The sequence below is a fragment of the Camponotus vicinus genome, unplaced genomic scaffold (genome assembly GCF_025532165.1).
Source record: "Camponotus vicinus isolate PSW18456_S1 unplaced genomic scaffold, iyCamVici1.0 SCAF_13, whole genome shotgun sequence".
Lineage (NCBI taxonomy): Eukaryota > Metazoa > Arthropoda > Insecta > Hymenoptera > Formicidae > Camponotus > Camponotus vicinus.
This window is the reverse complement of record NW_028141949.1, coordinates 3,417,775-3,442,177: the sequence shown is the minus strand read 5'-3', so window position 1 is coordinate 3,442,177 and position 24,403 is coordinate 3,417,775. Positions and strand designations below refer to the sequence as shown.

General features: G+C 39.5%; 1 protein-coding gene across 8 annotated transcripts in view; it reads right to left on the bottom strand.

Moving 5' to 3' along the window:
- Positions 1 to 24,403, bottom strand: part of Prosap (SH3 and multiple ankyrin repeat domains prosap) — a 118,682-nt gene that overhangs the window by 71,683 nt on the left and 22,596 nt on the right. For 6 of the 8 annotated variants that reach the window (XM_083085839.1, XM_083085840.1, XM_083085841.1 and 3 more), the window contains exon 2: positions 1,164 to 1,225. The exons of 1 other annotated variant lie outside the window; for it this stretch is intronic. The gene's annotated coding sequence lies outside the window, so the exon portion shown is untranslated. Of the gene's footprint in view, positions 1 to 1,163; positions 1,226 to 10,442; positions 10,687 to 24,403 lie in introns of all 8 variants that reach the window. One more of the 8 variants, XM_083085833.1, reaches the window with a different exon arrangement.

Here is a 24,403-nt window from a genome sequence, read left to right as displayed (position 1 = left end):
GTTATCCACGCCCTTCGCGGCAAGAGGACTAATTAGCGTACCGGAAGATTAGAGCGACGCGGCCGCGAGTAATCTCCCCCCCCCCCTTCTCTCTCTCTAGCCAAGTAGTAACGGTAAAATCGAGATCAGTCACCCTCCGAACGAGTAGAACGAGCTGTTTGCGGGTATCTCTCCGTCGACATTCTCCGCATTTACATTTAGCGGCAGCGGTTACCCTCAACCGCGCGATAAATTGTCATTTCGCGTAGATACGGCAAAATTTCTCCGATTGTAATTCGCAATCCGATGTGGACGGCCCTAATTTACACAAGTCGGCTAATGGAGTGGATGTAGTAGCATATTAGACGCAAAATTACGCACGATTGCGTGCATAACGCACGCCCGCGCGCGCGCGGGCCATAATTAATATTGAACAGTTTCTCGTGTGGGTGAAGGTGTGTTCAATGCGAACGCGCGTTAACAAGCAATCGCGTAATCCGAGGCAATGATATAACATAACCGTGGGCTGTCCTAGTTTCTGGCGCGAAAGACAGAAACAGTTGCGTTACCATCTGTTACAAAGAGACACCAGGGCACGCATGTCGGATAAACGCGTGTCGGACCGGTTCTAGGTGGGTGGCGATACTCTGTAATAACTATGAGATGCGATTTCCATCATATATCGATCGTCGATGAGCCTCTCGCGCAATTTCACACGCTACGTTATATCTTTCATAAAAATGAAAACAAACTCAAAGTCGAGTAGAGGAAGAATAATCTGAGAGAAAGTCCGAGAAACAGGCTCATTCTTTTTCCCAAGATTACATATTTTTTTCGTACAAAATTGAATAAAATTAGAAATAAATTTGTGTAACGTTATTTTTCACTTTCTTAGACTCGATTGTGTGCAAATCTTTCCAACACGCGCTGATATATTCAGCTTAAAAACCGAGTTTAAATTTACAAATGTATTCGATAATAAATTTGCAAGAGACTAAAATCAACGCGCGCGAAGAAAACACGAATTGGCGATTCCACCGTTACGTTTTCGTCGTCGCAGAAAAACGATCGATCCTTATGATAAATGGAATGAATGCTATCATCGACGACGCGCGCAGCGCGCGTCATAAATAATTTATCTCGCAAGAGCTAGCGTTAAAGAGGCAGGAGGGGAATTTACTCACCATAATCGGAGCGCGATCTCGCCGCTCGGATGCAGAAGAAGGTGATCCGCCGACCGCAGCATCTGCAACGAGAAGAGAGAAAAATCTCTTTCACAGCCGTGCTAATTCACCGTTACATCTATCGGCGCGATACGCTTCCGGCATAAGGCACCGAGGCGATCGTCGCGAGCGAAAAGGAAAAAAAAACGAAAGAAAGAGGAGAGAGAGAAACGTCATAAATATGTATAAATTTTTGACGGTGAGAACGTGAAACTGGAATTCCTCATCACGAGGGAAACGCGTCTACTCCGCGCCTCGCCTACGTCAATAAAATCGCAGAAAGGACGACGTTGACCTCCGCGCGACGCGGAGAGACGACGATTCCCCGCGGATTCGAGACTCTACGCTATTCTCCCCCCCTTCCTTCCTTGCCGAGTCGTATAGATGTTCTCGTCGGGAAATGGTCTCGCAGCGTGCCTTCCCGCGAGATTATCTCAACCTCGAGGTCATTGAGAATCGCATAAATAAAGCGCAATTCAAGGAGCGCGTTGCACTCGCCAGTTGACAAAGGGGAGGGAGAGGGATAAAAGGAAAAATCGTAAAGAGGGTCGAATGAGATCCGGACGGAATCCAGATTTCAATGTATTTCGAAAAGAATATGAAACACGTATCTCGGAAAATTTTTCTCGTTTTACAAACGTAAGGTAAAAGAGATACAGTTTTTACGATATTAATCTTAAAATATTAATATCCCAACATATTTGTTAAAAAGAGATTTATTTTAATTAACAACGATACCTCCTACCTGAGGTTTGTCAGAAGAGATATTAATAAGTAATCTCTCTGATATTAATAAATCTATTATTTATATATGTATAATACTAATAGAGAGAGAGCTAATAAGATATTAATAAATTATTATAATTAGTAATACCTAATAAATTATTATAATTAATAATTATTAATAAATTATTATTAATTGAATAATATTACACAATTATTACATAGAAAGGGTCACGTACGAAAGAGGGAACGTTATTTCTCTTGCGTTTTCAAAATCTCTCGTCTTTCTTTATAGGCCGCGGTGCGTGTCGAACGAGATCTAGTCGCCGACTTTTTTCCGGGAACCGTGTTCCGGAATCGTGCAGGAAATCGTAGTTCTCTCGTAGGAAAGAGTCTAGCATCCCGTATGCGAGCGACCGGAATTAACGTCGTTTATTTCTATTTTCAGTCTCGAAAATCTCAAGTCCGCAGGCTTGCACACGGCCTCTATCGCGGCCTTCGCAGTCGCGAATTAGCACGCTATAATTTGGCCGCGGCAAATTGATTTTCTTATCGCTCGACAAGGAAATAAACCAATCGGAGCTTGCCATAAAATACGTTACCATAATATATCGCGTGAATGTATATTCATATCATTAAACAATTTCTTCTCCGAAACACAATGGAATGTGAACAATACTCGATATCCTCCTTCCCGATGCACTTGTCAATTCCGCTTCATTATTTCTTTCGACACGTACTAATTTAGACTTCCATTCGCACGATCGTTAAACAATCAGTCTCTTGGAACACTTTGCACGGCGGATTTCGCGATCCAGGATTTTTACCATCTTCTCTCGAAATTAACGTACTTAGAAGAGCGAAAGTTATATCACGCTGGAGATGGGTGACAAAGAGACATCCTCGAGGAAATTACGATTTAGTTCGCCCGAGTACGCGCGTTACACGATACGATCATTATCGTGGTGGACTTTTAAGAGCAGTAAACTAAACGCGCGCGAGACGTAACGTTATAAAATCAAAGGGAGATAAAGAGCCGCGAGAGCGCGGGATGGGCGACGTTTATAATAGCATCGGGTGATAAGAAGATAAGAACGCCTTAGAGACACGCACACCGAGTGTCAAGTTTTTCGTATCGCATACCTTTTTGTCGTGGGTAGTCTTGGATTACGGCTAACGATACTTATGGGAATCTACGGACTCGCTTTCTCGCGATAGAATTAAACGCGCACGCAACGGAGAACACACTTGGCGAAGAAATGCCAGAGCATATTTTGAGAATCGATACTTTTCATGCCTCGTGAAATTCTTCCGAATCATCTTTCGCCTGTATAATGAAAAAAAAAAGATTTTATTACGACGGTAAAAAATTGTTGATTCTACTTATTTGGAGAGACTTCAACGAGGAATATTAAAAAAAATTTATAAAGACGAAAAGTTGAAGAATAAAAATGGTCTAAAAAATTCACAGAATTAAGTTGTACGAAAAATTAAAAAATTACAATCGTATAACTCACGTGGAGAGAAAACTTTATTTTGAAAAATGGTGGACGATTATTCCTCGCGTTTTAAAAAAGGACAAGATATATATTTCTGACATACATTCCGACATATATTCCTAGTCTTTATTGCGGGGACACAATGAGGGGTTGGCCCTTTCTCGCAGATGCATTCGGATGTGCAATGTGGGTCCGCAGAGAGTACCCGTTATTCCCGACGCGCATGCAAATCGTTATTATCGCCGTTGTTATTATTGCGGTGCCAGATACGAGTGCGCGCCGCATGACAATAGTCTCTTTCGTACGTACATATAAGGCGAAGGTTTCTCTCTCGTATAATAACTTCAATTTTAAATTAGCATACACGCACGACCGGTGAGTGCATCAATCCGCTTACAGAGTTTACGATAACGCGTCGCTCGACATGACATCTTTATTAAAACTCTGTCGAAATAATTTCGCCACGGATAATGACCGTTCGTGAAATTCTCTGTTGCAGTTAATATAACGAGTCAATAATCCCTCGCAAGTGTTTCAATAATTAATGAATGACATGCGGGACAATAATTGGCATCGTGGCATTAAACGTCGTTATTGCACAAGCGAATTTTGACCTAGATTATAATATATTCAATATCGAGGACGCTGTTCTCTCTCTCGCGTGATTTATTTTTCATATGTTATACATATAATATAATACATATAATATAATATAAATACAATATTCCTCACATAGTCTTCTAAATATTTTAATATCGTAATAGCGCTGAGCAGAACGATAACTAGATAATATAAACTTGCAACCCCGCGTCGTTCATCATCACGGTACATCGCGCATCTTTGACGATAAACGACAACGACAACGACTACGACTACGTACAACGACAACGACGGTAGCGTGTAAAACGCGGGCATGCTTATCCGCGCGCGCGGGGAGAGGGGCTTAATCTGATCGGCTATTATATACGTACGATGTACAATAACGTTCGCAAGCGAGCGCGCGTTGCTTACAAGAGCGAGCGAATAGAGACGTTGGAGCGTGCAACCGCGTTGCTCGTGCGATGCAAAATCGATACTTTCCCCAGCCGAGCGCGGCCCTCGCACTGACCTATCGGGCGCATCGGGTAACTGGGTGAACCCAGTAGCAAGGCGATAATAAATTAATCATCTAGTTATCGTGTACACGGGCGTAATGACTACCCGTGTTCTGTCCGTACGCGGATCGTCCTTCGATCGGCAACGCGAGAGATTCCGCCGCGATTATACAGATCGAAAGACGAAGCGCATGAAATGAGAGAGCCGGTGTTCCCTGTAATTCTCATGGGAAAATTGTTTATATGTGGTGCCTCTCACCGTCGTCCCTACTCGTACGATGATATCTCTCATCGCGCGTTTCGCAGTTTGCGAGATCAGCTGATGATTAGCCTCTCTCTCCGTCTCTGATTAATGCGTATACTTATCGAAATTGCCTTTTGAAATCTCAGAAAAGCGAGGCCTCAAAGTGTAACAGCCGCGACATATAAATGTCGTCTCGATGGCAAAACGAGAGATGGGACGCGCGAGAATAATCTCGACTCGTTTTACAACGGCCCGGATTTTACGCATCTCGTGTAGTTTTCGCCTCCTCGCAAAGTTCTTTCTACGCCGTTGCACCGCATCGCGGGTCTCTCGTACGTGTCCTTTTAAAGGCGCCTCCACACATGCATCGGAAGGCCACGAAGGAAAAACACGGGGGTGCGCGCGTCGCTGCGGCTCGGAACTGGCTATAAATAGGAGTACAAGCGCGCGCTATTTCCCCTTAATCCGGAGAAATTGCGCGGCTTCGAGACCGGTTCCGGTGCTGCAACGCGTTTCCAAAGGTGCGTCTTTTAATACGCTTTTAATGAAGAGGTTCCCACAAGTATCCTAATTATCGCGAGATTATCGCGCAATGCGTATGCGTGCGTCGTCAAGATCGAAACATCTACTTCTTCGAAGAGACGATGCTTCGAAACTGATTGTAAGATCAAACCGCGAGCATCGATTTTTCCGTAAAAATTCGCCGGATTCCCGAACAGGATTTATTATGGCTGCGCAAAATCGAAATGAACCTTCCAAGTCGCAGAGATGTTGACAAAATTTAATATTAAAATTTCATTCCGGCCCGGAAACAGAAAATTCACCGCGTCTCATAAGTCATTCGTAAACGGAATGAACGATAATCGCGACATGTCTTGTAAATTTCGAGTTGAATTGTGAAAGGGGACCGGTCACATTATTTCGCTGATAATTTTAACCTGTTGTTGAGTGCGCAGAGACCGCCATTTAAATCGCGAATGGTAATATTATAATGCGATATTAAGTATAATATACGATTTCCAAGTTAACGATGGTGCAGTTTGCCGTCAGCCCGCAACGAGCTTAAACAAAGAAGGTCGTCTGGTTGGCATCGTAAATTAAGAGGTACGTTTCGAGAAGTATAATAATTTTCCATAAATTTTTTAAGCATAGAGATTTCTCGGAAATAATAAAAATATCAAATACTTTAATGCAGCTCCACTTTTTCTCAAAATTTGCGGAAATAATTCCAATTTTCTCAATCTCAGTTTGTAAAAAGTAAACGTTATATTGTACGTCTATTTATTATCGTTGCGCTAAAGCTTCCAATCGTTTAATAAATAAAATCCTTTGTTCAACACGGAACAATTAATGAACAGTTACGTGGCGCGAGATAATTAATTAATATTATTATTGCCTTTATAACACGAACGTTCTCTATGTTAATCGCAAACGCGCAACTCATTACCCCGTCGAACACCTTTGACTTTGACTCGCGCGCGATATTTTCATCTATTAATAATTTATACACGGCGTTTCAGCGGCGCATCCCGTGGCACAGGGGGAGAGGGGGGAGCGCGGAGAGCAAGAGAGGCGTTTACGATATCTGTCGATAGTTTCACAGTTCGCATCCGCATTATTACGCGTGCGCGTATCGGAAGATAGATCCGCGCGAGATAAGCCGGCCGAGATGGATAGAGAAGGAGATGAGAGAGAAAAAGAAAATAGCTCGAGTGCGCGAGATTAATGAAGCCGACCGTTGGCGCGATAGTCCATCGAGGTTCTCAACACTTTCACCGAATAATACGTCGACACGTAACGGCCGCTAATTGCTTCTCGTAATTTTAATTAATCCGCGTCGCGTACAAGGCGGCAGGAAGACGGAAATTCCTGCGATCGCGGCAGGAAAGGCGCGAATAACACTTTTGCGCGCGCGTCGGAGCGTCTTCCGCGAAGATTCATCTCGGGTATACCTCGAGTAAACAAGCTGCCGCGGTCTTTCGTAATGTCTTCCGATATTTCATCGCGATTGCGCCAACACGATCGCGCGTATTATTGGTTATAGGTGTTTTCCCTCATCTGACGTCAGCGGAATCTTATCTCGCCGCGTTAAGTTCATTGTCCTATTGTGTCCGAGACGGAAAGTCTTGCGATCGCAATAAAGAGTATATTTAAAAGGAACGGCTCAAAAATTTATCACTTTCACGGGGATATCGAGGATAACGGAGTAGGGCGTAAAATAATATCGTACTCTTTTGACATCCATAGTTGTGTAATGCGCGAGATGCAAACGCACAACTGATTGATAAATGGGAGACGTAATTATAGTCTGATGGATTCTCGCCTCGTGGGCCGCCGGCGAGGTTTTTTGCAAACAGGTTCTCGAAATGTTAACGGGCGTCGCGGAAAAAAACAACGCGTAGATTAGTGCGCGGGACGTTTCTTTTATGGGAACGCTAAATCACGGATTCTCTCGCGCGAGAGACAATAGCGGCGGGGAAAGAGAGAAAAGGTTCGCGGGACCATTTCCGAGAGGGAGATGCAAGAGAGAGAGGGAGGGAGGGGCGGAGAGAGAAACCTTTCTTCTTCTCTTACCGTCTATTTTACGAGGATCCCACGCGCTTACGCGCGCGTTTTGCACGCAATCTCCTAATTCTCTCGACGGGTCTCGTCGGTTTTGCGGATCCTCCCCGTAAAATATCGCAGATTTCTCCTCGATTTCACGCTGATCGATGAGATTATAACGAGAAACCATCGCCCGAAGCGTACTACTTTATCGTCGTTATCTTTACAAGTCGGAGCTATACTTTAGCTACACTTTAACGTAAGAGAAACTATCTCGATTTATTGTCGTAGTATGCTATTTTGAATCTGTTTGACATTGCGCTTTAATGCGTACCAATAATAATCAATTATCTTACAATCAAAAATGTACTTGTTTTAAATCCCTCCATCCGGATTCGATATTTAACAATAAGAGAGAGACAAACAGATATATAGATATATATATATCTTTTTATCAAAAATGTCGAAAATTGGAATTTCCAGAAATTAACAGTCTTAATGCTTGTTATAAAAATCGATGATATGTTTCTCGAAAATCGTCCTATCAAATTGTATTCTGTTAAACACATTATTAATAAATTAATTCTCTCCTGTCAGAAATATAATTTAGCAAATTGAAAAATTAAATTTGAAAATTATTGTGATACGTATATTAAAAAGATTATCTTTTTCCCGAAACTCGAAATGTAAATAATGTAAATTATTATGTCATTATTACATAATAAAATAATGTCTACACGAGAAACTTATATTACGCGTGTTGCTTAATAAGATACGGCTGAAGCAAAGGATTTAAATCGGTTCGACGCAAATCGATTTCTGATCTCGCGTATCAATCGTTGATAGAATGTGTAGGCTATCGGATCGCTCTGCCCACACTTTATGCGGCACGTAAAGTTTGAGTGGGTTACATCGCACACTTTGTTCATCGAGATTCAACGAGAGGCAGAGCCGGCGCGGAGAAAGAGAGTGAGAACGATGACGGGGGGAGAGGGGATCGACACTCGGAGAGAACAGCGTTATAAAGTCGGGTATGCGCGCTACTTTATGCCGACGAAATCTCGCATGATGCCGCTCGCACTTTTACGTAATACAAGCTCAGCCTCAAGTAAGGAGCGAGTTTTAGCCTTCGAAAAGACGGCGACGCCCGGTGGACGAACGTCATCCGAACAGGATCCTGTGCACATATACGATTTGGAATAATCCATCTGTATTCCTCCTCGTTTCTTCCCACACTGCCAAAATTTGACTACTCACGCTCATAAATTTCTTTTGTCCTATAGAAAGATCGTATTCAATTGTAGGCATCGATATCGCATAAATAAAGACCTTGTTATTAAGTATGTAATGTCTCATTGAATACACGTATGATTTGTTTATTAGATGCTCGAGTTTGTCGATGCGAATTGCAAATGTACGTACGAACCGCCTATATGTTAATCGCGCAAAGTGAAACTTCGCCAGAAGGCGTACCGCTTTTTATCCTCCCTTAATTTTAAGTCTGCTACAGTGACAAAGTAATACAGTTGAAAATGAAACATTAGTGAAATTAATTAATTCTGCCTCAAAGCAAGTTTGATCGAAACATTTATGCAGAGTAAATAAAGCGTATCGGCAAAAGCGATTTTAACTTTTAATTTATTAATAGATTTATTTCAACGCAAACGTTTCAGGCAAAATAGGCAATAAATGGAGAGCTAAAAAATTGCTTTTTAAAAAGATAAAAAATATAAGTTAATTAAAAAAAAAGTTTTACAGTAAAATGCTTTTTCATAGAAGTATAAGTAGAGATGCAAAGCTCTCGTCGCATATAAAAAGCGCGTTAAAAACTTGGGCGCGACGAATGTCAGACATGTCAGAGGGAGCGTATAAATCTCAACGCTGACGAGTATGCCACGTATTTCCGGTTGTGCACTCAGTGCTTTTCCCCGAACGCGAGCGACGCTTCCACGTCGCGTAATTGGGAAATTTGCGAGAGGTTCGTTTGTTCGTTCGTTGGTTCGATCGATCGATCAATCGATCGATACCGCCGTCGCGGCATCGCCGCGGCCTGCGCAAGAACCTTGGAATTCCGCGAATTCCTGCGGTACCGTTTGGCGCACCCTGCGTGTATACTTTGCACACGGGAGCTTCCTTTGACACGCGCGCGGCTCTTTCAGGGTCAATGGCGTAGAGAGACGGAGGAAAACTTCTACCCCGAATAATGGTCGGCTTAATGTGTGTAAATTAACTTACATCTTCATATCTCCGTAGGCTGATAAAAAGAAAGATAAGAATATATCTTTTGAAATTGAATTATTGCGATAATTACCATGATTTTCTGAGATTTCAGAACTCTCATAAAGAAATGTAATTTGGCATCTTTATGAGTCAATTATACTGTTCATATTATAACGTGATAAAAAAAATTCAACAAAAAAAATACAAGAAAAGAAATGACAATTTTTAATGCTAAATACGATTTTGAAATTGCTTCATCACATCATCATTTTGAGTAATTTGTGGTTAAAGTTGTAAGAATGGATTTATGATGTAATAGTTATGATATGTGTTGAAATTTTATTGCAATCACAGTTAAATATGTTATTAAGGTTTTCAAGCCTAAAAAAAAACATGTCGATTACGATCAATAAAATAGTCATTATACTAAATATAAGGATTATTGCCAAAGGAAAAGTTACGAATTAAATCCACCGAATAATTTTCTATTATGTTCATCCAAACTTGAGAATTTTTCAAATTGTCAAATACAAATCTAACGTGGAAAATATTGACAAATTAAAAATGGTGAAATAAACATGTCAAGTTAAGGTGGTCAAATTTTTGCAAAAATTTACATGATAAAAATTTATGTCTACATTTTATTTAGCTACAACATAATAAAATAAAATTATTACTGCTTTTTGGAACTTTAATCGCAAAATTATGATGCGATAAAAAAATTTGAAAATCAGAATCGTATTTAGCGTCAAAAAAATTATAAAAAAACGATTACTCTTTTTTATTTGGAAAACAAATTAAATTTTATTTAAACTGCGATCAACCTCTACTTTCGATATCAATAATTTTCGCAGTTTTTAGCGATAATTGAAAGTACAAACAAGATTTCTAGATTAATTTCCAGGCTTTTACTTACGCTATTGACTTTCGGATCGAAGCCATATCGAGAGGACCGCGCATGTATGCGTATCTTTAATATCTTCGCAGTGAATCGACATTCATTAGAAGAGTGCATTGGTATTCTTTCTGGCCATACACACACTCGAGGAAGGAACGGACGGATAATGGTAGACTCTCTCTTCCTCGTGCGGCCTTAACGACCAAGAAGTCTTCCTATTTCGTGCATCCCTAACGTCCTGCATTGTGCTTCCGCCGATTAGCTACGAACAACGACATAATAGCTCAAGTTGTCATTTTGCAAATAAATATCCATGTAAATCAGCGGATTGCTGTATCTGATAATTTACAGTACAAGAAAGATATAAATAACAATAAAATTGATAACAATAAAATTGATAATAACAATAAAATTGATAAATTAAAAATACAAATTTTTTTATATGCACGATAAAATTCGTTTAATATTTAATTCTAACGATTAAATCTATCGGAAACAATTTTAAAGAGCTACTCGCCAAAATTGTGTCGACATATATTTTTCAAATATAAACGCACCATGTATAAATTATAATAATATCCTCGCACATTGTACTTAATTGCAGGTTTAAAAATAATCACTCTTCGAGTACACAAGCGTACACGCCGTGAGGTGCGCCGATATTTAGCTAGCCGCGCATGACAAATCGTCGGTATGCAGAAATAAATCGATTCATCGCGTTCGTATGTGATGCGGCGGCAAAAAGAAGCCAAGTGCTGCTGCATCGGCGCGGATGACGTCAGCGGTGACGATTGATTAGGCGGAAATAAGCACCGAGGAGCCCATATAACCTCGCATTAGCCTAATGACCGCGAACGCAGGTGATCCGGTGATCTACGATCGATGTTCTCTCCTCTTCCTCTCTACGTCTCGCTACGAGAGATATCCACGGTGGATCCTACGGATAATCGCCACGGGATCACGGTCACGGATCCTCGGAGCTCGCGCTCATCCTATTCGCGAGATAACAAGTTGCTCGCGTATCGCTGAATGCGCTCTCGCATGTGTACGCGCCTGTTTATTCAAAGTTAAAGGGGGTAGAGGGGGGGGGGGAGGGCGACGCCGATAAGGTAATTTATATTCCGCGCTAAATACACACCGTGCGAGGCCGTTTTCTTCGACCGCCGATCTAGTAAACGGAGTAATGACGTTGCTTGATAAAGAATCTTAATCAAGCCCGCGGATGATAAAGCGGACCTAACGAAGATGTAAGCCCGGGCGATTAACCGCCCTGGAAAATCCCAGCTGTCGGTTATCGAGATATTGATGCGCGTTTCATTGCGTCTACCGGACGCGCGTATTTGTTTCTCCTGCGTCTGTCTGTCACACGGGGTGATCGAGAACCCGTTCGCAAGGCTCTCCGATATTCTGAAATAATTTACTCCCGTGACGTACATCAGCTTCCCGAGATACTTAGAACCGTTAGATATATTTAGATTAATTTTGTTGTCTCTAACTCAAACTCGAAATTATCACTATTTATTTTGCGATCTCACACATTGAATATTTAAATTGAAAAATGTAAATTTTTATATCTTTACAGCGAGGCGTATTAATATATTACGATCGCACGTTTCAATGTGTATGTTTGAATAAATTGAATTGATATTTCTCGCAAGACAGATAATTCTCGAGATATTCTTCGTATAATATTATTAACCGACAAATGTATCGGCTACAATAAGCGCTGAATAAGCGCGAGTCATGCCGGCAGCTTTGCGCGCGATCGATTAATAATTAAATGCTCGTAATGACGGGCGCGCGTGCGTTTCTGTGGCGATTAATCGGTCTTACGAAGCACACAGCAGCGTGCAACAGACGCAGCATTCCGCGATTATATACGCCATTTCTGCGTAATGCCATTTATCGACACGACGATGAAAACGAATTTCTACGTAATACCGGTTTTTTTTTCTTTATTATTATTATTTTTTTTTTCAAAGCAACGATCAGTCACGGTCTCTCATTCATCGATCTTATTTAAATCGTGAGCTATTTCAAGACGACAATATAATCGCGATCGCAGACGTGTGCGTAATAATTAACGCATACATCGAGGCGAAAGCGTACAGCTTGCTTTCCGAAATAAATATAATTGAGAGAGATTCAATTAAGGTGAGCGAGAGCGAGAGAGACAGGTAAATCGACGAAAAGCGAGAGCTGGCGTTGCGAAAAAATCACGCGGAATCGGTATAAGCGAGGGCAATTAATCGGTATTGGATCCAGTCGGATTAGCATTTAAAGGACCTGACGCCATTTAAGACCAGGGGCTAAATGCGCGAAACGACACGGGAATTCATTAAAGGCAGAATTAATAACTCCACCGTCCGTCCATCAGTCTCTAATATGACTCTGTCTTTTATATCCCAGCCCCTTAGGCAGGGCAAAAGTCTTTACGTGCCCGTTTCATCTTCTACATATCTCCCGTTCTCTTGCCTTTCCTTTTCGCCTCTCTTTCTGTCTCTCCCTCTCTCTCTCATATCGAATCGAAGAGGGAGAAATCAGATCTCTCGCTTCTCTATATTCATCCTGCCGACGTGGACCATTATTATCGCTCTGCATGTATTCGCTCTGCGATTTAGCAATACAAATCGATACGGAAGACACGACTCTCACAAACGCGACTATAATTCTTTTTTCTCTTTTCGCTCCTAAAATTTTATCGCGAGCCAATTAACTCTCAGCGTTACTCAGTGTTCAAGAATGGAGATTAAAGCTAATTTCTTGTTTTCATATCGTTCATTTTCACTTTCCACTTGGCTAAAAAACGAAAGTACATATGGACAATTAGAAATAATTATTTCTCGTTTAATTTCTACGAGAGTTTGTCGACTCTCGAATATTCATACGCATGCAATTTCAAAGTTAAAACGCGATACGATTAAAAGTTTAAATTACATTCTGATATGCACGATACCGAGTGCGTTGCTGCTCAAGTTTTAGTCCTGCCGTTTTTATCTCACGCTTTTATCTCTCGATGGGGATTAAATGACGAATATTTCACCCCTCTCTCTCTCTCTCTCAATTTTATGCAGCGCAAAATGCAATTGAAAAATCTATCGTGCCAGCGAATTTCCATTTGCGCAAATTGTTTGTCGAAAGTGCGACTTGTCTATAACAGCCGCGCTGTATAATGCACGACCGATCGCACGCTAAATCGCGAATGGAACAGTGCACGCGCACAATTTGTAACTTTGCAAGTTCACGTTCGCGTATTACAACGTATTCCACACGCTCGAGCGATCTATCGCGCTAAATGTATCGCATCTAAGTATTCTCTCTCTTCCTTTCTCTCTCTCTTGAATATGGAATTCGAATGCAATTAGAGGGAAAAAAGGCGCGGCGGGCGGGCGGACAGGCAGTTATACGAACAATGCTCGATTTATATGTTAGGCGAGCAACTTTCTAGTCGCGTGTTGCCAAGTAGCTTAGTAAATCGCTCTCGGCGCTCCAACAACTATCGCCAACCGCGAGCAATAACAAACAACCGGTAACCCAGAAAGACGGGCAAAAAGAGCCAATTCTTATCTTCGCAATGTAGCACAACTATAGTTAAGAATACTATACCTGCAGATAACGAGACACACAATAATGGACGTATCGCGTTTTGTCTCTTTCGAAATGCAATACGGCTTACATGTTTTATTAATGCTGCGATCTCGCACATAATGCGAGAATTTTTCTTCATCTTTACGATAATTACTTTAGGGAACTTATGCAATTTTAAAAAGAGAGAATAAATATCGTTTATTCGTATACTATATTGAATCGAAATAATAAGAGACGCAAGTATTTCGTCGACACTCTCGTGGTTGGCGAATAAACGCGCATAAATTACGAAATAATAACTCGACAAAACACGCTGAGAAACTTTTTGCTCGCACCAGACTCGGCTAATTGGCGTAATTCGCAACTCGCTACGTTTTTCTGCCAAACGTGTCGACCCATCGCACACCACCACCTATGCGATTGGCTTACAAACAAGCCAATTTCGCGTAATGAGCGTGGAACAGGAGAAAAGTCTCATCTCGGAGAAGTAAACTAAAGGTAGCCTGGAAGCCGCCGTCGTACGTTGTCGTCTTTATGATATCGTCAAAACGGTTTCGTCGATGGTCGATCGACACAGGAGCGCGATCTTGCCGATCTTTAATAATAATAAGAAAAACGAAATTGCCGGTGTTACTTTTCGATCGAAAGAGCCCCGAGACCTGAAACACGGAGAGAAATTCGCTCTCTAACGAGGTCACAAGGTTTGCAGCTTCCTCAGACGAGCGTAAAAACCGGCGAATTGGCCGGTAAATAAAAGTGTTTGACTTTCGTCAAATGGAAGGATGCACTTGGGCGATTAAAGTTTTACGGCCATGCCGACAACATCGCGCCGATTTTCACGTCGTGCGATAGTCGGCTCTGGCCACGTACGCGAGTGAAAATCGTCCTCTTGTAACGACCGATCGAAATGCTACTTTTAACGCGTACGATGGCCCCGGTTTCCCGATGCTGTTGTCGACGCGATCGCAACGTATGTACGTTTATCCGTAAAACGAAGCTCGTCGTTTGCTAGCTAGTGCGACATGTTGCAAATCCGTATCGTAAAATCTTTTGCTCCCGCTTATACACCGGTGTACGCAGACATCGCCGATATTTACATATATTTTACTAACAAATTCTTCGATCTATATTCTTATTACGTGTCTAACGCCAAATATGGACAATAATCTCCGATCTTTATACGCGCACCAACGTCTCACGTTAAACGTAATCTTGAGTAGATGTATAAAATTCAAAATTGTATAATGTAAATGGCCGCGTGTATTGGGAATTTTTACATTGGAATTTTAATATTGGGAAAAATTGTATATCCTCCATGAGATTATTGCATATTATTCGACAACACCTACATTCGGCCACATGATATATGCGCGATTGTTCGAGAGATAATTCAATACCGAACATGATGTGTAATGAAATAAGATACTCCGACATTACATATACAAGGAGGATACATTCGTGCGTGCGCGTGCGCGCGCAATGAAGATTTTTGCAATCAGTCTGGATACTCTCTCGCGGATCGAAATTGACTTCGCCGTCGCGTTAATCGCGCCTCGATCTATCGAATACTCTCCCTTGTTCCGGACTCGAATCTATCGGACGGATCGACAGGACGCGAGAGAGGAGGCCGAGCATGAGAAATCACCGATCGTAAATCACCGAGTCACCCTGTGTGTATATTCCTGCACGAGCAGACTCACCGGAATCTCACTTTTTTCCTTCCTCCACACGTGTGTTACTCGCGGAACGAAAAGAAAAAAGTACGGATAAATGCGACCGGAAATGTGTACTTTTCGTTTGTTTACACGATATATTGATATATGTATATTTCAAAGATAATTTTGATCTCTGAATACATTTATATGACAAATAAAATTCTAATAAAATAATATAATTAATATAATTAATATAATTAATAAATTAATATAATTAATATTATAATTATTATTAATAAAATATTGTTATTAATAATATTGTTATATTGATATTGATAATTTAAATAAATATTAATAATTAACAATAATCGTCAATAATTTTAATAATAAAATGTATAAATGTATGATAATTTTATATTACAATAATTAAATTAATTAAAATTATCGTATTTTTTACTTATGAATATTATGTATCTATTATCATATTGCTTATTAATTATTATTTTCTTAATTAAAAATGTTAAGATGGACTTTTAAAAAGAAAGTCTGATGCATATCATCGAGTATTTATCGCGTAACAAATTTTCCGCAATAAAAGTTAAACGACGCGTACTAAATGATACAGTTCATTTATCCGTCAACGCGTTAATAATTACGAATCTCGAAGCGTATCTAATGTTGATCGACTTGCTTTAGATAGAATAAACGCAGTCATAATAATCGACTTTCATCGATAAAATATACGTTTCCGTGGCAATCGGAGATATGGACTGTTTTTTGCGGCTGCGCGTGAAAATAATTAGACGTTTCAACCCTCGAGGACGAATATCTGGCATATCCGTTCTTGGAATTAATTCGGTTTTAATGCAGGATGTCGATTTCCTCCAATCCGAGGTAATTTACCTTCATCACGATGCTTTTTGTCAAATGTGATTTATTTGATTACTTGTACAATATTATAATAAACGATTCTAAAAAATAAATTAATAATTAATAAAAATAAATTGATAATTCATTGATCCTAAAAAATATGTTAAAACACACACAATTTACACTTTTAGAACAAATTCATTCAATCCGCGGAAGATAAAAGCGGAATAAATAAAGTATACATTTCGCTCATTCGTTTCTTCTCTTTTTTTTTCAACACATTTTTTCAAAAGAGACACGCAATACATCGATAAATAAAATATGACACATATGCGTATTTTTTGTTCTAATTCTCGTCATCAATCAACAATAAGTAAAAAAAAAAAATAATTCGTTTCGCAACCGTGCCATTAATAAACTCGTCCCACCTCACGATGATAATCGAAAAATTCCGAGGAACGATATTGCGTTATTAAAGCACGCTTGCGTCGGCGAAGGGCTACTATATCGGAAAAGCATGCCTCATGGTGTTCCGCGTGATCATTTATTACGCACCAAACGGACCGAACGTGCGCTCCGCGCTTCTTTGACGGCGCAAATCGGAAGGGAGAGAAAGGGAGAGAGAGAGAAAGAAGACGTAACGGGCGTGTTAATTATCTTTCATGGATTACACGATCGGGTACACGCGCCGGAAGTCACGCGAGCCGTCGCACGCGTAATGGTATCTCCGAGAAATAAACGAGGGACGCGGGGACGAAACCGGGGACGAAATAAGACATAAGCGGATTCCACGCTTGGAACAAGTTTATTTAAGTCTGCTGGGGACCCGAGCGATTTAATCAAAATCACCTCGTATGTAAGTCGGTCACGGCCGATAAGGTTATTACAATCATTTATACACATGTGTACAGTGTCGGATTTTACATTTTTTATTCCCGCAAAAGATAAACATGTTATAAGCCGCATATATATATTACTATATAACATATTATTCTCTGAATAATATTATTAACAAAAATATTATATCGGTATAATTATTAGAAAAATGAAGAAAATTAATTAGTATAAATAATTGTGCCGAGAGTAAATCATGTAAAATACAGTTCTCTATTAAAAATTAAAAGTTATATTGTACGAGTAGGAAAATATTATTCCATCGAGAATTAATACAATGAATACGTGTTATTCATACGAGTATATAACTATATTGACACGAACAGAAAATATATGATGTAACTTATCGCTTCATCTCGCTTACGACGCTCTATGCTAAGCTTTATTCCTCGAATGCAGAATGGATTATTAACTAACGCTTTAAAGACGCCTTTCAATATTTCTTAATGGCTATCTTGAAGCGATGCATTGCCGCCGCTAACATCTTTATGATATCGCAATCTTGGACGCGGGAAATTTCTTCTCTCGTATCGTGACGAATGACGGATAGACGATGCAGGAAAAACCACTACGGCACATCACACCAGATCAGAAACGTCGAAGAAACGAAGGATTCTCCTCGAGAGAGGGGAAACCTCCGCACGTTCCTGGATCGCGATAAAACGGGTGATATGCGCCGTCGTGGTGATTCCTACGTCGAAAAAAAAAATATTTCGCAGCGAGGAAACGTGGGGGACGCACATCTGGGACGCACCTTCCGCAGCTTCGAAGATGTCCCCTCGTCCGAGATAATGAAAAGAAAAAAAAAAACAAAGTGTCAATCGACAGCCATTTCCTAAAAATGCCTTTCTCTTTTAGAGCATTCTACGAAATTACAGATAAAGTTGCTTTGGTCAATTTGTATCGAGAGGAAAATAGCGAGAAAGAAAAAACAGGAAATACGTAGCGTGGAGAGAAAAGGTAGAAAGCGGAAGTTTTGCGTAAATGTCGTTCGGAGAGAAATTTAACAAGAAAGGAGCGAAGGTAACAGATAAGAGCAAAGAATATTTAAACGCGCCTTAGAATCGCAAGGGATTGTTAGTGCAACGCTTGATGGCGAGAAATCGTTAGCGATAAGACAAGCTAATGATAAAAGTGTGATAAAAGTGAGACGCAACGCCGACACGAGATGAAACCGGAGTACAAAAAGGGAGAAAGCAAAATAGAATCAAATGATACACGTGACGATACGAGTTCCTCTGAACAAGAGCGGAGCGAGACTTAATCGCAGTGCGAAGGGGCAGAAGGAGAGGGAGATGAACAAATTTGTTTAATGCGAGAAACTTTCGAGAGGCGTAAAAAAAGGGGAAAAAAAGGTGGCGTGGGCGAAACGATGTCCTCGAAAAACTTGGGGATAAATTCAAACGGACAGGCAGCACGGTAGACACCTACGCGAGTTATTTATCAAAGTTCTACGTGATGTGAAAACTCAATACGCGGTACTTTTACCTTGCTTTATGTAACCGTTGACACGCGAATAAAATTCCAACTTATAATCGAATGTGACCGGTTGAACTTCGCCTTCGATTTTTACGACGGCGATCAATCTCCGCTCGTCACTCGCCATTTACCGTCGATGGAACAAAACGTATGCAAAAGAAAAACGTTACAAGGCTACGTAACGCGAGCGAACGATTCGAGCTGGGCTACGGGAAAATGTATAATCGATGGAATTCGAAAGTGCAACTAATTAGATTCCCGCGCAGTCGTATCGCGGTGCCCTTAGATAACTCCATGTACGCGTGTCGATGTATGCACTACCATGTAAGATGCAACAAGAGGTAACGTATGCAATCTACGGTAATAAGCGCAGCCGTTGTCTGGCCTGGTATGCAAACACACGTACGCGCGAACTTGCATCGTTCGATCGACATGGAATCGTCATGCTTGATGTATACCTATCGTGACAGTGAAAGAGTATTCAAGCGAACGAGAAATCTTTATTGTATTTATATATGACATCTTAAGATTATCCGATTTAAAATTTAATTTGGATGTGATAGAGCGGTTTAATATCGTTTATGATATTTAAATAATTTCGAACGAGAAATACAGGATGTTCTAAATAAATAAAGATAGGTACTAGACACATATATTTTTTATAAAAAAGTAAATTTTATATTTTTTTCCCTTTGACAGAATTTCAGAAAACGCATCGTTTATGAAATATCTCGTTTTTTAATATGCTAATATGTATTTTATGTATTTATATATATTTGCTGTTTTTTTATTTTTCATATAAACATTTAATAATTAGTTTAAGTCTAATATTATTAAGTCTACATTTTAATAATAAAACACATTTCATTACCACAAAGAAACTTGTTTTATGTGGAATAAAATTTCCTCAAGCATCTCATTATATAAAAATATAAATATATTAGTCTTAATTATAACAGAATTACCATAAATTTTTTAGAATCACTTATATAAAGAGAATCAAGAAACAGCAAGTATGCATTGATGTACTCAAAAAATAAAAGATCTCGGAGATGATGCATTTCTGGAAATTTTACCAAAGGAAAAGGATGCTTATTTTTTTACAAGGAATACGATAGTATCTTATCTACATGAGACTCGGGATATCGACGGCACTGAACGATGCAATAGAATGGAAAATAATATATCTATGAGATCTGACTCGGCTTTCGTGAGAACGTTACGTTACGTTCTCGCTTCCTACAACTAGCCATTCCAATATTTTACAGTCCTCGGACATACAAAGATGAACGTGCGTTAAGAATTCGCGTCAACGGAACTTGCATTGCGATCACGTCGACAGATAAAGGCCCGACGCGCTGTAGACAAAGTAATTATTTCACAGCATCAGTAGGTCCGCGCGTCCGCGGGGAGCATGAATATTCATAGGGGCGAGGTCATTTGTATGCGCTTAAGAGAATTTCGTATGTCGCGTCGGTGAAAACTGAAAAAGATAGAAGGAGGGAAGCCTCGAAGAGGTTTCTTTCACGACACGCAACAAAAACTTGGGATGATTATTATCTGACAGGTAGAAGCGATGTAAGAGTGAATTTTCATAAAATAGTAATCGACCTTCTCTCTTTCCTTTCCGGCCAGAAGAAAGGAAAACGTTACGTCGTTGTGGAGTCGCGTTCGATGACGGAATCACTTTCTTTTCGGTGGAAATCATGCGTATGCGATTCAAAGATGCAATTTCGTAGATGCGAGGAAATTTGTAAGCGATCGTAAAAGAATATTAAAATAGCTCGAGTGTCAAAAGTCTAGTGTTCTAAAAGCGACTCGTGGCTTCGCCCTCGTTAAAAGTAACGTGCCACTTGACGGTCATAAATTAAGAAAGAGTGGAAATCTCTTATATATCGACGGAAAACACAACACGAGAAGAGTTCCTCTCCGAAAAACCGACGCGACAAAAGTCGATCATAATTTACCGCGTTTTTATTATTACTGCTGAAGGCAGCTTGCGCAACTCACGTTGCGAAAATCCGCATTTTTTTTTTTACGATGCGATCTTCCGCAGCAATGACAGCCTTTGAAATTTGTCGCGTCTCTCGCGCCGCAGATGCACACGTGCGTGATGCAATTTCCTTCCTGACACAACAAATCGCATATATACGCGGAGATAAGACCATCTCCTATCGAGCACGGAACACACCGACATAGCCGTCATAAAAATATCGCCCGTATACATTGCTCGCGTACATGAGAAAAAAATTTACAGGATGTCTCAAAGAATATAGTCGTACTATCATGTTCCTTGTAAAAAAAAATAAGTATTTTTTGCACAATTTTTCCGTAAATGCAATGTTTTCAAGATATCTTTAAAGTATTGCATTATAAAAATGTAAAATTTTTAATTGTAACACAATTGCCAAAATTTTTACACAAGAATAACTTACACAAAAAATAAAGAAACTAATTGTAAGTTCACTGTATTGGTATATTAAAAATTGAGATACTGAAAAATTATGCATTTCTGGGAACTTTGTCAAAGAAAAAAGATGTTTACTTTTTACAAGAAATACCAGTCCGTACCTTACTTGTATATCTTATAAAACTGACTTGATGTTTGTCATGTGAATACACGAGTGAACTTGGAACGTATTCGTGTTAACCTATGTCACTTGTGTGTTAAAAGCGATATTAACAACAATGATTTATATTTATCTTTAAAAGATCGCTCCAAAAACTAGATTAAAGTGTAATAAAGAAAGGTTACTTGGCGAGAGTTGCGAGACGGAGAGTAAAACCTATGGAAGTTGGTAAAATCCCCAAGAGACGCGAAACAATCTCGGCGAAAAGGACCGTGCTCTCGAATGATTTATAAATGACATTGTTCCGCTTCTCGGCTTTTCATCCTGATATTTTTCTTCAGTACCATCGCGCCGCGCGATTCACAATACAATCGTTTCTTACAATCCGACATTCAATCACGAACAAGCTCGATCCAGCTTTTTAGAAGCCATCTCGTCCGTTCACCTTGCGACAATAAGCGAGGAAAGAGAATATTGATGCATGCCCGCGTTATTTGTGTAAAATATTTAATATATGTAAACATGTAAGATACTTGCTATAAATTTCATCATTATTTTCATTAATAATTATAATTAAATTATATTAAAAGACTCGTTAGAGAATATTTTCCAATAACAAAATTTAATTTAAATTTATTGTATAATCATGTGTATTATTAAGTATTAAAAATTATATGCAGGCAACGAAATATCATTTTTGAATTCGAATTGGACAAACATAAGACTAATAAGTTCACAACCAGTATGTAAGTTTTACAAACAATTAATTTGGAAGATTTCAGAACATGGAAGTGGAGACTACCGATACTGCGATTCGATCTATGGATCATTTCACCGCGTTTATCCGAAGTAGAACCGAAGGAAGTAGAATCACCGGATCGATAGTTAGCGAAGCCGTTATCGCCATTAAATATGGCTGAGCGCGCGCGTATTATCTTTTAGATACAATGTGCATAGACAATTTACTCCGAGACCACCCCCTCTATCGCTTCTTCGTATAATAATGTCGATCGTAATATCGATTGCGATGTTTTTCAAAGAGAAAAACACATTTTATACTCTTAAATCTCTCACGCGAAAAGAATGTTATAGATGTTACTTTCAGTAAAACAGTAAACTAGCTATGTTTTTGTCATGTATCTATGTACATCAAAATTTTAATAACGTATAAATAAAAGTATGATTATTTATGAACGCGTAATTATCACTCGACTGGAGATAAACCGCTCTAGTTGATGAATTCCGACAAGTAATTATTCTACGTTGCTTCGTTAGTTTCAAGAGTCATGCAAGATCCCAAGATCAGAGCTAATTTTTCCAATGATAGCATGACGAAGTAAAAGAGTGAGGATATCCAAAGTATTATTAGTGTAAAGATTGGTAAAGATTTGTACAAGATGATTAACATTCCGCGAGCAATTAAATGAAAAAGATTAAATGAGCAAATTTAAAAAGAACAAGAGAAAACATAATAAATAATTATTAAAAACGCACAGAAATGAAAGAAAGGTATAGTTACCGATTCTAGATATAAATAAATATATATTATTAATTTATATTCTTTTTACCTTAATTAATTAATTTGTAAAAAAATCTTAATTGTGTGACTTGTAAGATTTTACCGACATAGAATATTTTCTAACAATGCCTCCACGTATTTCCAAAGAACCACGCAAATATGCCACGCTCCAGTCATCGTGACGAATGATTCCTTTTCATTTTAAATTAGATTGATTGCAGCAACGACGATGTTCGTCTGATAATAAGCATGACGACAGGAGACACGACACCTGTAGGGATGTGGAAACTATGGAATTGACACTTTCTTGTCACTTCAGCTGCTCAGGTGATCGTTAGGAACGAAGCCTGTCGACGATTAATTAAGAAGGAGAAAAATCTAATCAGTAATTTTACGATCTCGACTTTAGATTCGATAATGAAATTACTTCAACTGAATAGAAATAACGGATACCTGAGATCTCTCTCTTTGAAGAGACAATAATATCGTATCGCGCGTTAATTCACGAGATAAAGGATGCGCCAGTCGCAATTATCAATGCGAGAGTTCGCTTTGTGCGAACCAAAGGAACGAACCACTTCACTCGAAACGAGAAGACGAACTGAGAGGCGGCAAGACGTATGCAGTTTTCGTTCGCGTTGAGTCGCGTTTCGAGATCGTCTTTGGTTTCAAGTCGCAACGGTCAACATTGTTGCGAGCGTCGTCAGCGTCGTCAGCAATCCGATAAGAGTAATGCGACAACGTGTCTCTCTTAAGGCACATTTAGAACGGACGTTCGAATCAGCGGATATAGTTAAGAATAATTCTTATAAGAATAATTTATGTACGACTCGTAAAGTAACTCCAATTTTTTATCTTAATAATCTATATGTATGTGATATTTTACGTTTCTCCGAATTAAAAATCATTACATAAATTTTATAATAGCAGATTAAAATTTTCATGATTTTACGATAACATGTGTATTAATTTGTGTTCGAAAGATATCGCGAAAGTCGATAATATCTGTGTAAAGTACGAATACAATGGAACGGTACCGTAAAAAGACCATGTAAATTGGCCTTTACATACCACCGCGGATAGAAAAAGAACACGAGCAGCGATAGAATAAACGAGAGGAAGCGAGAACAAAACCGGCAACGCGATATTCGTCCTCGTAGAAGCGAGCGTAAGCACGTTTGTAGATTAACAGAGGGGGATCGAGAGGAAGAAAGGAAACGAAGACGGGAGAAAATGTTTGCGTTTCAAATACTTAGTATAGCACGGCCAAGGTTTAGATACAATAAAATTATTCATAAATATAATCCATACGGAAAGGTCGGAGAAAAGTATATTTTACGATTCGACATTCCCAGAAAATCGATAAGAGTTTCTTCGAGTCTTCTGTTATTCAAGGATCATCGT